Source organism: Grampus griseus (genome assembly GCF_964374135.1).
Source record: "Grampus griseus genome assembly, chromosome: 1".
Taxonomy (NCBI): Eukaryota; Metazoa; Chordata; class Mammalia; order Artiodactyla; family Delphinidae; genus Grampus; species Grampus griseus.
In genome coordinates, this window is record NC_139017.1 from 175,167,229 (window position 1) to 175,181,890 (window position 14,662).

Sequence of the window (14,662 nt, forward strand, 5' to 3'; positions counted from 1 at the left end):
GGAGGGGCCACGCCTCCAGGTAGCTGGTCGCCCTGTTTCTCCTTGATGCCTCGTGGGTGAGTCCTGGTTTCAGGCTCCCTGAGAGCTGGGGATGGAGGAGATCCTAGGAAAATGATGATATGTGACAATCAGTCACAGCAATTAGTGTTTTGGTTAACAGGCCTTTTTTGTTTTCTCTCACCCAGACAGAATGTCACAAATAAATCCTCTCCTGCATTTGCATATTAATTGGATCGGAGACGTCAAGCATCTTTCATTAAAGAAAATGATCTGCATATTTGGAGACATAAAATAGTTATTTTGATGGGTTTTTTTCCCTAAGATCAGGGGGTGGGGGAGGTAGGTGATGGGAGCAGTAGAAATTGAGGTAGAGTGAAGGCAAAGCCAGCCAGCCCTTCCATCTGGAGTTAACCCTGTGCAGCCTGGAGTTGATGGGCCAAGCTTGGGCAGAAGATCATTTATATGTAAATAAATCCAGGAGCCAGGGGCCCCCAGGCATCGAGCGGTTGCCCAGGGCCCAGGAGCCCAGCTTGGCCCTTGTACTAAAGGGGTCCCCACTGGCGTTGTGGGTGACGAGACGGGCTGCAGCCCCCACAGCTGTCCTGCAGGGAGTGGTCCAGTGCCCACCTGTGTCCTGGAGCTCTGGCTGGCTTTGCCCAGCTCTCCGTCCCTCCTCTCTCAGCTTGACCCCTGGGTCAGCCCACTCTTCCCGCCTCCTGCTCTTCCTTTCCCCTCGGCTTACCCATCTGTGCCTACTTTCTGCACACTCTCTGACCTTGGACTTCCCTGTGCCCTTCTCAGTCTTTGCCAGCCGTCATCCCTTTCCCCAGATGGAAGGTTTTCTGGGGGCAGCAGACACAAAGCCTGGAGTCATTATCACACACACTCGAAATAACCCAGAAAGCTGCCGGGCCCATATTAGGGCATGAGTCCCCATGGAAAGCTGAGTGAACGTATACTTTTGATAGGCAAATGTGACTGTCACAGGTCATCCTGGTTTCCCCTCCTGCCTTGAACTCTAGGCCCTCGTCGGCTGCTCTAGCCCGTGTGCCGGGCAAGGTCTCTTCTAGACATTTCTGAGCTTCCTCAGTCTCTCTGCCATCACCAGCTCCAAAGGCACAATCCCAGCTGCTGTATCCCAGTTAGAGGGGTGTTTAGGTGATGATGGTGATGATGGTGACGATGATGATGACAACTGCCACCACTTTTTGCACACAGAAAATGTGTAGACACTTTGCTAAGAGCTTTGCACTCATTGTGTCCCCAGATGCTCACCCCAGTCTTCCGAGATCGGCACTATCTTTGCATACATTTGATGGATAAGGAAACTCGACCTCAGGGAGGCCAGATGACGTGCCTATCAATGTCCAGCGGGGTTCAGAACTTGCAGTCAGAGCCAAGCTCTTCACACCAGATTGCGGGGTCTCCGGCCGTGGGGACCAGCGGGGGTCTGGCTCCTGGTTTGGTGGAAGCCAGCTATCATTCTTGGCCATAAAGTCAGAGGACTTGCATTGAGACTCTATCTCTGCACTTCTGCCTCCTCTCACCCCGCCAAGAAGCCCTGCCCATGTTCCCAAGATTTGCCTTTCCCTGAGGGGCGGGGAGCTGACTCCAGTGTGTTCTGTGGGCTGTTGGACCCTGGAGGTGCCCCTTCCAGACCTGCCAGAATCCCCCGTGCTCTTTGTGCGCAGTTTGGCTTAGAATTTTGGTTCCAATGCTGCTCCTTGCCTTGCAGCGCCACAGGCTCCTGGATGCATAGGGATTGGGCTGCACCCTAGGGCATGGCCCAACTCCCTGCCTGAGCTGTGCATCTGCTCACCTGTGCCCACCCCCTTCCCCCGCCCCATGCCTTGCGGGTGGACCACCTCCTGCCTTGGGGTGGGCCTGGGCCTTCCGTGGAAACTTGTTGGCTTGGTGCTACTGCCCCACAGCGCCATCACCTTGAACTTCAGGGTCCTTTCTCTTCTGTCACCTTCTTCCAGTAGCCACGGCACTTGGGCAGGAACACTTCCCGGGTCTAAGGGGAGAGCAGAGGCGTATGGTCAAAAGGAGTTTTCATTCAAAATGAATCAGTTTGGATTCCAGCCTGGCTGTGTTTCTAGCTGTGCACCTTGGGCAGGTCACCTCCCTTCTGTGAACCTCAGTTTCTTCCCTTGCAAAAAGGGGGCAGTCATTCCTGTGGGCAGGGTCTGAGAAGTGATCTGGCTCATCTATGTTGAGTTCCCAGCTGCCGGCCTGGGATAGAATAGGCCCCCGCAAATGCCAGCTGAGGGGCGTGTGACTCCCCAGGGGGTCAGGACTCTGGAAGGGTCTCCCGGGCTGGGGGATGGAGGTGACTATTTCCCAAAGCATCTGACAGCTTGACCCCAGCGTGTTCCTTCCCATTCTCTGGACCTCGGCGACTTTGGCTGCATGTGCTTCTTGCAGGGGTGGTGGGAGGCCTAGTTGGTCCTCAAATTGGGGTCCTTGGAGAAGGTGCCCCAGGTGCCCTCACTGGGAAGCACACGGACAAGCCGGGCATTTATAGAGTGTGGGAGGGTCCTTGGGCAGCTGTACCTGTTTAATGCCAAGAAGCCAAGTTGGTTTAATATGATTGTAGCTGCTGCTTTGATAAATCAAAATAATTAAAAATAATCAATTTGATTCCTCAACCAACAGGCTGTGTGTGGGCCCAGGGGCTGGACTGACGAGCTAGGGCCGGGGATGGGGGAGGGGGCACCGGGACACAGGAAGGCCTGTCTTTGTATGGGGAGGTGGGCATGAGCTCTGCAATCAATTAAGGAAAGAGTCTTTCAGCAGAGCTGTTGGCCAGCCTGGGCTGGAGCCTCAGCTGGGCCTGCCGCTGGCTCTGTGGCCTCAGGCCAACCTCGATTTCCTCATCTGTCAAATGAGGTGATAGTTCCGCCCACCTTGCAGGGCCATGTGAGGAATCAGGGCTTTGCTGAACCCGTGGTCAAGTGTGATGGGAACATCGGTCGGCCCCGGGCTGTGTGGGCATCAGGTGGCCCCTCTTGTCCCCGTCCTTGTACCCCGTGTGGATACTGCAGTGGCTGAAGCCACCAGACGTGTTCACAGCAGTGAGCAGCCCTGTAGGCCCAGCAGTTTACTGGGGGCTCCTCCTGCAGCTGCCGGGTGTTGTCCTAACACAGGACTGTGCTGTCTGTGAGGACATCCCCTGTTGCAGGGCGTGTCTACTGATTGCTCCCTCTGGTTCCGAGCTGGGGCAGGAAGCACATGCCACCTCCCTGTGGACCTGAGCCCCTGGTCAGGGTGCCGGCGGCTCCGACGTGGGTGGGTGGGAGTTGGAGAGGGCAGCCCGCCCCTTGGCTTCCCCCACTCCCCACATCCTCCAGAGCCGTATTTGGTGTCTCATCCACAAGAGCCTGAGCAGCTGGAAATCTGAACCGAGTGGAGGGGGCAGGGGCTGGTGGGAAGGGAGGGACAGGGTGTCTGTCTCTTTAAATGCACTTTGTGTCCGTGTGATAAGGAATTTGACGGCTTTATCAGAAATACCAAAGCTTTATTTAGCAGGGTGAGGCTCACACCACTCAGCTCCACACAATCTGCTGATAAATTGCAAAAAAGAAAAAAACCCAACATCTCACCAACACCCAGCACAGCAAGAAAGGAAAGACGAGGCAGAAGGAAGGGCAGGAAAGCAGAGTTGGGAGTTCGGGGGGATTGTGGAGTTGTCGGGAGTGGGGCGGGTGCACTGAAACCGCAGGGACTTCCTTGAAAGGACTGATAGGCAGGCCGTCTTCTACTCTCCACCGGTGACCTTTGTAGATTTTTCTGTTATTAAGTAAAAAAGACGATAATTATTTTCAATCTTCTAGAGAAAGGGCTGATTACAGAGACGTGTCGTTTATCTCCTGCTCCTGTCCCTCCACCAGCCCAGCTCACCCAAGGCTCTAGGTGAATCCTTCAGGCTTCCAGGCTGGCTGTGCTGGTGAGGGCAGGGCCAGCCTTGGGATGGGGAGAGGGGGATGTTAGGCAGGGTGCAGGAGGGACCATCAGGGAGTGAGGGGCTGCCCCTCATTGCAGCTCTGAGGAAGGTGATCCCCACTCCGTACCACATGGCCGTGGCCGAGGAAGCCAGGGAGGGGAGGGCGTGAGACAGCCTGTGTAGGACAGAACTCCATGCCCAGGGTGAGGTCTCCACCCGGGTCACCCAGGGGAAGCCGAGGAGCTGTGGCATGGCGCTGCCTACCTGCCACATTCCAGGACTTTCCTGCCAGTTGGGCGGCTCTGGGGGAGCGCCCCTACCCTGGCCACTCCAGCTTTCTTGTGCCTCTGGAGGGTCAACAGAATAGGAGAACGACATTCCCATTTCTGTTGTCCGCCTTGAGCCTTCTCTTTGCACCCCGCTTTGTCTGGAGGAGGCCCATCCCCTGATCTGGCCTCTGGTCAGCGAACAGGCTCAAGTGCCCCAGCCCTTGCTGTTCCCCTTGACTGTCCACACTGCTCCCCGTGCCCTCTGTTCCCCGGGAGTCTTTGGATGTGAACCAAACAAATTTAAGCTCACGGTCCCCCATCCACGCCCCTCTGAACGTGCTGTAAGGTTTTGCCTCCACCGGCCAGCTTGTACATATGATTTCCTCTGGAAACCGAGTCAGGCGTCAGCGCTCTGGGCCCACCCGAGAGCCGTGTGGAAGGGAAGCTGGGTGTTGGGCGTGGTGAGCAGTGGAGAAGGAGGTCCCTCTGCTTCCCCAGCATCCTGGGGGCCTGCCCTCTGGCTGGCTGCACACGAGGGCTTCTCCTGGCCCAGCTGCCGGGCTCCCGTGCTCCTCACCGCTTTCAGATGGCTCCGCAACCCGGCAGAGCCGGGGGCTTGGCGTCCTCACCGCAGGCCCTGCCCATGCCATGTTCGGGGCTGCTCCTGCTGTCCTCCCCCCAGTGTTCCTCTTGGGGCCCCCCAGGCTCTGTTGAGGAAGGGAGGTCTCTGCCCAGAGGGGTGTCCCCGAGCACGGCCGAAGGGCCAAGGCTTTCCAGAACCCCCGAGCTGACCCCTCAAACAGGATGGAAGCTGGGCAAGGCCAGCGAATGCGTCAGGGGCAGTTAGGGTGACCCAAAGTCACCGAAGGGTGAGCAGAGTTCGAGAATAACTTTGCACCCTCTCCCGAGCCAGGGAGGTCTGAGCCTGTGCGCTCCCTAGAGGTGGCGAACCAGAGGGAGCGCCAGCCAAGGTGAGGCCAGCAGGCCTAGCGCTAGCGGCAGGTCAGCCTCACAGGAATTCCTCGGCTTTAGACAGTGGAGCAACAGGCTTAGCCCAGCTGCTCAGAGAGGGGAAATTCTGGGCGGAGAAACAGGGGAGCTTGGAGGAGAGGGTGGAGGCTGAGCTGGCCAGGGAAGGGCAGAGGGTGGAGGAAGCTGCAGAAAGGCAGCAACTGGGAGACAGACAGGAGGAGTAAATGGAAGTGACAGGGTCAGGCCAGACCTTTGTCCTGCAGCCTGATTAGAGAGTCTGCCCTGGATTTCTGAAACTTTGGGATGTTGTCGGACAAACTGGAGCTTAATTCTGTCAGAGCGCTGGGGAGATTAGAATTGACATCCTGGGAGCACATTCCTGGCTGGGCAGAAATCCAGCCCCCGCTGGGAAAAACCTGTGAAAGCATGGCCAGCCCAGTGGTGGTGGCAGGGGGTGCCCGTCGGCCCTAGTGGCCACTCCAGGCTCGTGGGTCGGAGCCAGGAGCCTTTGGAAGACTGGGCTGTGTCGCTGGAAAGCTCTGGCCTAGTGGAAAGAATGGAGGCCCGGCAGAGCCACCTCTGAGTCTAAATCCTGGTTCTGGGCCTTTTCCTAGCTGTGTTGCCTTGGGAAGAAAGCTTCACTTTGTTGAGCCTCAGTTTTCTTGTCTGTAGAATGGGCCCACTAAGTCTGCCTTCTGGGTCCACTAAACCTTCCTTTCCTTTGAAGTGGGAGGCATAACCTTGGAGAGCCGAGAGGGACGGGTCAGACTTTTTCTTTTCTTTCTTTGTTTTTTTTGGCCTCGCTGCGTGGCTTGCGGGATCTTAGTTTCCTGACCAGGGACTGAACCCAGGCCCATGGCAGTGAAAGCGCCAAGTCCTAACCACTGGACCACCAGGGAATTCCCGGGTCAGACTTTTCTTCACGCTCCGCCGCAGCAGAGCCAGGGCCTGCTGTAGCACGATGAAGACTTCCCTCGCTGAGCTCCCTTTGCTGGTCGGGCAAACCCAGGGAGTGTCATCCCGACAGACTGCTCCAGCTCAGCATGTGGAAGCTTCCTGCCCCTTCACCAAGGGGGTCCCTTCCAGCAAGCAGCCCACGTCAGCCATGAGAAGCCCACAGGAATCCTTGGAGATGGCCGCATCCCTCTCGGAGAGTTCCCAGGAATCCCCTGCTGAAGCTAAGTGAGCCCAAGGAAGCAACACAGGCCTGCTCCCCACCCCAAGAGACCAGCTTGGGGGACTGGAGTGAGGGCCTAGCACCGGAGCCCCAGAGCAGGCTGTTTCGAGAAGAACAGAGTACCCCTCCCCACTTCCCTCCTGATTCTAATGGCTTTCAAATATTGGTAAATATTTTGTCTAACGCAGGCTCTCATGGCAGAGAGCAAAGCTGTCTGCAGTTCAGGACCTACAAATTATTTATTAAAGATCTGAGATGCGGTGCAATTATGTGGAAAGAACCCAAAAAATTAAATAAATAAGTAACAAAATAAATAAATAACAACCATACTGGCCTCTTGAAGGCTTGGGGAGCTGCATACATGATTGCCGTCTTGATGAAATCCCCCCGGATGTAATGAGCTGATTTTCTGCTGTTAATATTGCATCTGCTGATGAAGGATTCGTTAGGATAATGGAACGAAGCTAAAATATAAATGACTCCCTGTCAAGAAGCAGCTTTTGTTTGTTGATCTCCTGACAGTTCCCGGGCCAAGGCAGGGGTTTCTGTGCGCACATGCATTCGGGAGCAGCTAGGAGGGCAGGCTGAAGGCTGGGAGGGCTGTCCCAAGGGCCTGGCTCCCTGGTTATCCTCAGCTTTTCCTGCAAGGTGGAACTCCCCGTCCTTGGGGAGCCTGAGAGCCCTGTGGGTAGGGAAGTCATTGACTCAGACCCTCTTTCCCCACGTGGGGGGCAGCGTGTTGCACTACGATGCCGGGCAGCAGCACAAGTTGTCTGGGGAGCCTGGCGGAGAGATGGATAGAGTGGGCTGTGCGTGTTGGGATTCACACGCGACAGGAGCCAAGCCGTGTGTGCGCAGAGGAACGGCCGCGCTGGGGAGACAGCATCGTGGGCTCTTGAGTGACGTGTGCCCCCGTCTCTGGAGGCACCCTAGCCTTCCCATGTTGTCTTTTTCTTCAGCGCATCTGTGAGGCCTAGGAACGCCTCGGGCGGGAGCGCATGCCGTTCTTGAGGACAGGAAGGAGAGGGGACCCGTCTGAAATTAGGGTGATTCACCTTCCGCCCCCTTGCTTGGCTCGTCTAATATTCATGCTGAGCTGCCACTTGGGAATAGCCTTCTGCTCGCCTGCTGCTGCTGCCTCTTCTCCTTCTTCTCCTTCTTCAGCTATATCACTTTACTTTATTGTGGTAAAATGCACATAACATAAAATTTACTGCTGTAACCATTGGAAACTGTACAATTCAGTGGCATTAAGTACATCCACAGTGTTGTGCAACCATCACCGATATCTGGTTCCAGAAGTTTTTCATCACCCCGAACAGAAACTCTGTACCCATTAGAAGTCGCTCCCTGTTTCCCCCGTCCCCCGACAACCGCTAATCTGTGTTCCGTCTCTATGGCTTTGCCTATGCTGAATGTTTCATGTAAAGGGAATCGTATAATATGTGGTCTTTTGCATCTGCCTTCTTTCAAGGTTCATCCATGTTGTAACCCGTATGAGAACTCCATTCCTTTTCACGGCCGAATAATATTCCATTTTGTGGGGACCCCGTGTTGTTTATCCGTTCATCTGCGTTGTGTTCACCTTTTGGCTGTTGTGAGTGGAGTTGCTGCGCACACTCGTGTACAAGTTTTTGTTTGAGTCCCTGTTTTCCAATCTTTTGGGTATATACCTAGGAGTGGAATTGCTGGACCTCTCCCCAGTTTATTAAAGGCAGGGCCCCTGAAAGCTAGTAACAGGTAATATTTGTTGAGCACTTACTGTGTGACAGACCACAGTGCTGTGTGTTATTTCAGCGGGTCTTCACAACAACTGCAGAACGGAAGCTCCGTGAGGACTGTCTCTGGTTACCAGTGTTCTCCAGGTCTAGGACAGTACCCAGCATATAGTAGGTGTTCAAGGAAAATTACTGAATGAAATGCATTTGAGGTGGGGCTCATACCGCCCCCTCTTCAGCTGAAGAAGCTGAGGCCAAGAGAGGTTAAGCAGCCTGCCCCGGCAGACACCATGGAGGGTAAGTGGCAGAGGCAGGATTCAGACCTGGGTCTCACCTCCTCTGCAGTTCCTCATGTAAGCCGTGTATTTTCTCTTCCTCGGGCCTAGCACAGTGTCATGCGCACGGGACGTACTCAGTGTGCGTCCTGACGATTACTGTGGAGCAGAGACGGGGAGGGATCTAAGCCAATGACCTGGAGGAGGGCTGGGGAGGGCCCAGAGGAGGTGTTGTCTTTCCGTACATCTGTCTGATGGAACGCGCCGTCTGTCCAAGGAGGCACTGCCTCACCCACACTGAGCCCTGAGCTGCAAAGACCGCATTTGGACGCACTGCTCCCAGCACCCCAGAGAAACCTTCTTGCCGACATCTTCGCCAGATCTGTTCCTCACCTTGACCTCCGAGGCCCTTAGACGGGGAAGAGCAAACCCAGCTGCTCACCTGGACCCCTCTTCCTGGGGACAGGATGGGTCCCACCAGGAAGATCTGAGCCACCTCCACCTGGAGTGGTCAGGCAGGGCCTCTGGGAGATGGAGGAGTTTCTTCCCCCTGCGGGGGCTCAGGAAAGGTGGGGAGGCTGGCCCTTCTCCTGCAGCCCAGAGAGAGTAAGGCACGGCCTCCCATCACAGTCCTAGCCCATGGCGGGGCCTGTCTCAGTTTCTGAGACGGGAAAAGAGAGAGGGCAAGCCAGGTGTGAGGACCACCCAGGGCAGCATCCAGTAAAGGAACTAAGGGCCTGGGCAGGGAAGGTGTGAGACCGAGAGAGCAAGCTAGAGGTGTTGGACCAGCAGAGGCTCCAGCCCCTGCAGGATGGGCGGGTCAGCTGGGTACCTCTCTGAGCCAGGACTTTCGAGAACAAGGTGGGAAAACCCCTTTCCTGCCCCCAAACTACTAGATCCTTCCTCTTGAGCCTATACAGGGTTTTAAGGAGTCTGGCCAAATTTCAGCCCAGACTGTGTTTGCAGACCACTGCCCGCCTCCTCAGAGCCAATCCGGAGGCCTGGCGCTGACCCCAGCTGTCCCCGGCCTGTGGGCGGCTGTTGGGCTCCTTCCCCTACATGGACGGGCAACCTGCCCTGGCCGCCTCGGCCCCTCATTGTCTGCTAACCACTGTGTAGAAGTTTGGGGCTTCCTTTGACCTTTCCGTTGTGCCTGGTTATGCGGCGGCCACCGGGCTGACACGCTGGCCCTGGCGTCGTTGCCGGGGCAACAGCGCAGCCCCTGCCCGTGGCCCTGAGCCCTCAGCACTTTCATTCTCTTTCTTTCTTTCCTCCTCGTTCCTCTCTCTCCCTCTCCCTCTCTCTCTCTCTTTCTCTGTCTTTCTCCTTCTCACTCTCTCTCTCTTTTTTTTTCTTCACTCTTTTAGCATGGTTTTCCTAAAAAGTTTTTTAATCAATCAAATTTGAGGCAGAAAATAGGTTTTGTCACGCCTGGTCCCGGGGTGGTTTGGCTCTCACTCAGGCTCCTGACAGCTCCTCAATGCAGGACGGAGGCCAAACAGAATATTTCTCGGGGAAAGTGCCCGTTTCCATGACACTGCCCCTTGTTGTCTGTGCTGCCCCCTCCTCAAGCTGCCCGCTGACACGGCCTCAGCCCTGTGAAAGGGCCCGGCCTGGAGACGGACGGGGTGTGTGCGGGTGCCGGAGGGGGCAGGAGACGGCATGGGGGGGCGGGGTAGATGGGCCGCGACAGCTGCCCCGAGCCTCCCCTCTGTGGCCTGCGAGGGCTGGGGAACAGGTAGGGGCGGCAGGGCTGAGGAGCCTGGCTTCGTGCTGCGTAATCAGCTGAACCTCATAAATATGGAGCCGGGGAGCCCAGGGTGAGACGCGCGGAAGCCACATCCCGGATGGTCGGTGGCTCCAGCCCGAGGGGACTGCAGGCGGATGAGGCCTCTTCGGGTCCTGGTACGCTGGTCACAGCAGCCTCTTCACCCTTCCCTCTCCCCTTTCCCTCCTCACCAGCCTTTCCCTCCACCACTCCCCCCCCCCCCCCCCGCCCTGCGGCAGTCCCCTCCCTACCATCTTTGGCGCCCTTCCTGCCCTCCCTCACCTCCAGCATCTCCTGTGCCTCTGGTCCCCTCCAGCTCCCAGGCCCACAGTGCCCCACTCCGAGCTCCCTGCAGGCCCTCCGCGGCTTCCCTCTCTGCCCCGCTTTCCCTCTCCTCCTTCCCACGTCGCCCTTCCACCCTCTCCCCTCTCTTCTACTCTTCTTGTTCTCTTTTATAATTAATGATTAGTTTTAATTGGTTTGCTTAGGCAGCCTGACAGCAAATGAACAGAAGCCAGCCCAGGGCTGCCAGGCTCGGGTGAGAGACCACTGCACTTCCGAACCGGAACCGGCCGGGGGAAGGCAAGGGCAAGGCTGACCTGCAGACTGCCTCGGGCCCCGGCTGTCAGCGGGTGGGTCAGGCCACACCTGGGCTGGCGCAGTGGCCAATGGGAAGAAGGCGGGAGGCTCTTCACACACAGTCCGGGCTCTGGTCTGTCAGCTTTCTCTGGGTGCTTTGTTCTTACTCTCCTCCTCATGTCCCCTCCATGTTCTCACTTATGTAAGACATTGTCCACATCTTCCGAGATTAGGGGCAGGTAAACGGAGAGCAGGGGCCCTGTCTTTAGACTGGGACAGGGCTTAATTCCGATCCCTCCCTGTGGGCCTATGGGGTTAGCAGCTGGACACGTCTGGGCCAAGGTCTTGCTTTGTCACATGGACAGGAGGGAGCAGGTAACAAGGCCCGTTGTCACTGTTACCTCAGCTGCCTGCCTGCAGTCAGCTACCACAGCCTGGAAGCCAAACAGACCCGGTTCTGTTTCTGATTTACCGTGTACCTCTGCATAGAGCTCAACCTCTTGGTCCTCAGTTTTCTGGTCAGAGTACTTAGGTTGAAGAACATTGGATGAGTGCAGGATGGGTGGATGGGTGGACAGCTGGCAGAGAGTGGCTATGTTGGCCAGGATCCCTGAGCACGTTACTTCTGTTTCTTAGCCTGGAAGGGTTGCACCTCACTTCAGCCTTCCTAAGTGTTGGGGCTCCTGGTCTCCTCTGTGTTTCCCCCCCGGCCTTGCAGAATCCTTCCTTAACTGCAGCAGCTTTCTGAGTCTCTGCCAGGCCCCGGGTGTGCCCAGTCACTCACTCACACAGGCCAGAACCAAAGAGCAGGAACAGCGAGAGGCAGAGAGTGACAGGGGAAGATGCCCGGGCAGGACGGAGAGAGAAAGTTGAACTTCTCAGGTCCCCACGGGGGCTCCAGAATCCACCCAGTGTCCCAGATCCCACCCAGAGACAGCCTCCCTGCTCCCGTCCGCCAGGCCGCCTGCCCCGGGGCCAGGTGAGGGGCAGGACCCCAGTTCACGTCCTGGTCCCCGCACGGTAAGCATCTCCGCCCTCCCCCTCCCTCCTCCACCCCCAGCCAACTCCTGGAAAGTTTCCTCCCCGATTGTTCTGTGTGATCAGATCTGCAAGTTGCTCTCTAAGCTTCTTGTCACATTTTGACTTAATGAAGTGCAACTGCTGAGGGATTTGGGTTCAGCGCTCCGGTCTCCCGCGCTCCCTTGTTGTCAGAAAACAGGGGTGGTTGGGGACGGCAACACCGCGCGGCGAGTCGTTATCATTCCGGTCAGTCTGTTTAACACAAAATTAAACAAAGAACTAATTAGTGCCTCATGAATTAATAAACGCACAGTTGCTGGGGAGGATGGGAGGGGAGAAGAAGGTGGTGGAAGGGAGATACTGGAGTTGTGGAGTTGGGGGGCTTTGGAGGTTCAAGGGAGGCTGGCCGGGGTGCCTTGAGAGATCTCAGGCGGGCGGGTGTGGGATGGACTGGACAGCGATGACGCCCCGCTGGGCCCCTGGGCGGGCTGGCTGGGCTGTGAGCTCTGACAGCCAAGCCTGCCCAGCGCCTCTCAGCGGAGGCCCAGGGTCTCTCTCCCTTGCCCCGTGGCCCAGCGCTGCTTGGCCTCCACTTCATCCAGCTCTCCTCTCCGACTGCTTGTTTTTTCCACTCTTCCCACCTCGGCCCCCTCTTCCATCTCAGCAGGGCTCCCCTTTCCTCTCTGCTGCCCCCTCTCTCTCTCCGCCCAGCTCTCTGCAGAATCTTAGCTTCCTACCATCTGGGTCAGATGGGCATCAGAGGCCCGTGGGGTCACCCCCCCAACCGCTCGATGCCCACCAGAGCCCGGTGTCCGGCAGGGTGGGCTCTGCCTCAGTGGGCACCCTCCGCCCAGGCAGCCCAGCAAAGGCAGCGAAAGCTGGCAGAGGACCCGGCCCTCCTTAGGAGGATGCGTCAAGTACAATTAGCATTATCTGTCTAAATATGTCCTGGGAACGGGAGGGCGGGCGGCGGGACTGGGTGGCATTCCCGGAGCCCCGTACAAGGTCACCTCACCTCTCACAATCCCCCCAATCTGATTTGGGGATTACACAGCCTAAGGAAATTGGTGTTATTCCTCTTGCATCATTGATAAGCCACAAAGGAGGGAGTAGGGAGAAAAAAACCCTAATAAGCAGAAAACCCTTCCCGAGTATGGGTGGAGCTCTGAAGGCCCACGGGGTGGGAGCGGGGCGGGCTCGGGCAAGGGCAGGTGGGCCCAGGTCAGCAGGCAGAGGGCTCCTTGGGTTTTCTGTCCACACGAGGCGTCTGTCCCATTTGAACCTAGCTCCCCAGACTCACGTGCCGGGCAGGAGGGCCTGGGCCTGGCAAGCTGGGCTGAGTCCCGTGTTGGCTAAAGTCCCCCTACCTTGCTGGGCCCTTTTCCCTCTCCCTACATGGGCCCCCGGCATGGCTTGTGACTCATCAGTAGGACCCCAGGGTGGAGGGTGCTGTCTGCAGCCTATTCCTGGGAGTTGAGGCTTCCTGGTGCCCTGGCCCCTGGTCCACCCTTGCCCCTCAGTCACCCATATGCTGTAGATTTTCAGGGGCCAAGGGAAGAGAGGGAGGGATGGGTGCGGCTCTATCCTGTCATTGTCCCCAGGCCCTGCTGCTCAGCCATTGCCGCTCCAGGGGAGCACCCCGACCCGCACACCCGCATCTCTGCCCCCACGGAGGTGTGTGCAGTGTGCTCTGACTTTTCTCTCTTTGGTTAGGGGTGCCCTGAGGACCAGATTTCCACTGTGATCAGCCCCTGCTGCTTTCTGAATTTTTTCAAATTTTGGTCGGCACGTCCTTTCAGATGGGCCAAGATCAGTGCCCACTCGGCGCGTCTGAATTTTTGACACCTTTGGCCACCCTGGAGCATCAGCCCCTTGGCCTGGGGGTGGCAGGGAGCCCTTGGGCACACACTGGGGAGTTGTACACGTCCTGCCTTGAAAGGCTAAGAGGCTCTTCTCTGTCCCTCCCCAGGATGAAGTGACGCCCCCACTGCGAGAGAGGAGCCTCTAGGACCCGCTACAAGGTAAGGCCTGAGCCCTTCCCTGATCCGTGGGTCCTTCCCCCCAGTGGTGACCACGCGCCTGGCACACGTGTCAACCTGGGCTGGGCCCAGTCGTGCCGAGCCCCCAGGGTGGGTCTGGAAGATGGAGACAGGGAATTGGAACCACACTGCCCATCTGAACCTGGCAGGAAAAGGTGACCCCGGTAGAAGGGTCCAGATTCGTTCTTAGGCTGGAAATGGGCTGGGGACCCGTGGATCGCTGACTCTGGGCGTGGAATGTGTTCAAGGCAGCGTGAGGCAAAGGGGCATCTGTGGTGCCAGGGCTCAGCCGCCCGGCAGTACCATGCCCAGCTCTCCGCAGTGCTGTCTGCCCCCTGTGGCTGCTGCCAGCTCTCCCTGGAAGCTCTGCTTGTAGCTCGTGCTTGGGGAACCGCGTGGACTTGAAAGCCCTAGAAGTCCTCTCTCCTGGGAAGCTGCCGGCCCCGTGGCCTCCTCCTTCTTCCGTGGGAGGCTGGCAGGGAGGAGGCCCCGGGTCCTGAGCCCAGATCAGGCTGCTGCCCTTCCCTTCCCCAGGCACTGGGCTCCCCTGGCCTGGCCGGGCCTTCACAGGCTGTCTCAGTTCTCGGGTGGCTCGAGGAACCTCGGGGCCACCGGGCCTCGGCCCCAGGCAGCGCCGTGTCAGAGGTGACCGGTGGAACGCCAGTGTTATGTAAATAGCGGGGCCTGCCCGGCGGGCGAGCTGGCTGGCTGCAGCCATCCATCATCCGTGCTCGGCGGGGCGGGGGACAGACACGGCACCGTGCGCCTGGCTCCAAACCTGTTTGTTTTCCCTTTGTCTCACGCATTTCGGGGGCCCGGCTGTGACCGGCTCTGGGTTTTGTCCTGCTGGCCCCCTCCCCCGGGAGGACGGGGGAAGGGAGGAGACTCGCGAGGCTCCC

The 14,662-nt window shown here is 57.7% G+C and overlaps 1 protein-coding gene across 2 annotated transcripts in view; it reads left to right on the top strand.

The window, feature by feature from the left end:
- CASZ1 (castor zinc finger 1) overlaps positions 1 to 14,662 on the top strand; it is a gene marked incomplete at its 3' end in the record, with an annotated part of 147,207 nt that overhangs the window by 67,959 nt on the left and 64,586 nt on the right. For both annotated transcript variants that reach the window (XM_082665625.1, XM_082665626.1), the window contains exon 3: positions 13,694 to 13,745. The remainder of the gene's footprint in view (positions 1 to 13,693; positions 13,746 to 14,662) is intronic.